The following is a 2952-nucleotide window of genomic DNA, read 5'->3' as shown; positions in this document are numbered from 1 at the left end:
AATGTATATTGATACAGTATATGTATATATATCAATAAATACGTATACATATATTCTGCATAATGAGTACTTTAAGAATATTTGGATGGTTATTTATATTATATTTATTATATATGTCTTGTATATTTCTGATATGTAGTATTAGTTAGGGTGGACAGATACTGCATGAAGGAAACTATAGAATATACTGTATGTACAGTTATATCTCACTGTCTCCTCATCCATCAGGAGTCAGGAGGAGAGAAAGGGAGCAGGGAGGAGATGAAAAGGTGGAGAGGAGGTGAGCAGGTGGGCTTTAACCACTGAGACACAACAAGAGAGCATTAGGAGGACGGAGAGAATGTGGAGGAGCTGGAAGATGAAAGCAGAGCAGAAAGGAGGAGGAAACAAGAGGAGCTCAAGTAGACAAAAGGATCAAAACAGGAGCAGAGTTGAAGGTCCCTCACATCAACCCGAACACAGACGCTGGAGGCTGTATGAGTAGCTGTCCGCTTATTTCTGGCCACGTTCTGCCAACTATATAAGGTTATATATTCATTTGTCCAATAGAAGTCGTTCCAGTTCAGTTGATCAAGTTTGAAACAATGTACTGATTTCTAATGCCTGCTTTAGATATCTCTCCTCAGTGACAATCTCATATTTCTGCCCCCTTCTGGACACCCAGCAAAGTTTCAGCAGATAACAGATCTGAAACCAGAGTGAGACATTAAACAATTCAGAAAATATTACACTGTACTTCTATGTTGTTGTTGTTGTTGTTGTTGCTGGAGAGATCTTCAGTTTAGTCTTTGTTGTTTTCCCTGTTTTCTCAGTGGAGTTTGGTTTGGTTTGTTCTTTCATTCTTCTTTAATATCAATATGTTCTATATTCTCATTGCTTTATGTCACCACATCATAAAATCTTTATCTGTTGTTGACTTCCATGCTCCTATGGTTCCTCCTTTTGGGTTGTGATCAAATATGAATTTATTGTATCATTAGACTGACTGATATAAACATACAGCACCAGATCTCGTTTAAGAATCAGTTAATCAGCCACCTCTGACACAAATTGTTTTTCTATTTTTTGGGAATATAAATATGTTATTTTGTTGGTAAATAAAAAGCTTTGGGGGTGGAGGGGTCAGACACAAGATTGGACCCCCCCACCCCCCTCAGGTTGAGATGAAAGGAGCAGAGTGATGGAGGTGAAGAGTGGAAGACACCAGCTGCTTCCTCTGATTTAACGGCACTAAAATCACTCAAACATGCATCTCCCAACGTTCCTTCATCTCCCTCCTCCTCTTCTTCACTCTGTTCATACATTTGATGCACAATAGTGGTGGGAAGTAACTACGTATTTTTACTCTTAAGTACAGTTTGATGGTATTTTTTTTAGGTAAAAATACCTGAAAGATTTGGAGGTTTCAGCTTCTTAAATGTGAGGATTTTCTTTGTTTTACACCAAACTGAATATCAAAAATTATACATTTGAAGATTTGGTCACTTTCTCACAATTTTCTTACATTTTAAAAATCAATCAAAAAAGAGAAAAGAAACAACAAATGAATCACAACTTCACCTCAAAAATAAACTGCTGCTGAAGCATAATTCCATCAGTAAAACTGATCTAATAACACTGTAGCACAGCTTTGTATTTACAGTATATTGTCCTGATAATACTTCCTAAAACACAAACGAAGTGAAGGTGACATAAAATGATCTTTATGTATGCAGATATTCGCTATGTAAATCCAATTTACTGTTGATATCAAAATCTTTAACAGAAACATAAAACATAATTAATTCTTAATCAATTACTTAATTAGCAGCTTTATTTGTGTTTTTTTTTTCCAGCTACATTTAGGGGTTTTATTGACCAGACCAGTCAGGTCCCTTTGGGGTTCTATAAAGAATTACTCAGTTGTTCCTGGTTCCACTCCAGCAGTTTTATTTTATTTTTATATTTATTACAGTGTTCAAACGAAAATCTTCCTCCACATTCTCACTCTCATTTGGAAACTGAAACAAAACTCAAGACATTTACTGACTGAAATCTATAATGTGCTAACTCTAGAGCTATGTTCTATATTCAATCAATATTCAATATCATTAACAGTGTAAACTCTAGGCTATGTTCTTATTAATCATAATCTATAATCATTAACAGTGTATAAACTCTAGAGCTATGTTCTATATTCAATCAATAATCTATAATCATTAAACCGTGTATATATAAAACTAAAATGTATTTAAATTATGGTTATTATAGAAATGACCTGTAAAAGAGTGAATTTTTTTTTTCTTTCTATAGTTACTAATAATCATTTAATAATTTCTTTATTGATTTGTTGTTTATAACGTGTGATCCGTTCGTAATAAAGAGAAACATGAAGTAAAGTGTGTTGGACTCTCAGGCGTTTGTTGTGCAGCAGCACCACCTGTTGTTCAAACCAACAAACTACCAGCTGAACTACCTCACTGCTGAGTGCGAGTCAGTCTGATGGATAAATATAAAACAGCCTGTGACAGTCAAACCTTTATGCTTCTAACCATATTCAGTATATTTAAAAAAAAATAAAGAATTGTTGATATAAAAACAATTTTAAAAATCACATAATGATCATCTGTGTGGGACGCCAACTCAACAGACTTTAACTACACTTCAATTTACACAACCACAGAGACACAAAACGCCACACAGCCATAACATTACCCTAACATGGTGCAAATAAATTATGATATATATGAGATATATTATATTATACATATTATAATATATATAATATAATATTAACAATATTATATTAATATATATTTTAAAGTTGACTAATATTTCCATAATATTATATGAACTTTTGTTAAAAGTTTTGTTAAATAAAGAAAGTTGTTTCACTTTGTCACTGATGATGTGTTTGTGGGGCGAGGTCCAAACTTTTAAAGTTATTCAGCCAAGGACGAAATTTTGATTTCA

Source organism: Morone saxatilis, unplaced genomic scaffold (genome assembly GCF_004916995.1).
Source record: "Morone saxatilis isolate NCDOM2014 unplaced genomic scaffold, NCSU_SB_2.0 Contig0, whole genome shotgun sequence".
In the NCBI taxonomy this organism is placed as follows: domain Eukaryota; kingdom Metazoa; phylum Chordata; class Actinopteri; family Moronidae; genus Morone; species Morone saxatilis.
Note: the sequence above shows the minus strand (reverse complement) of the source record.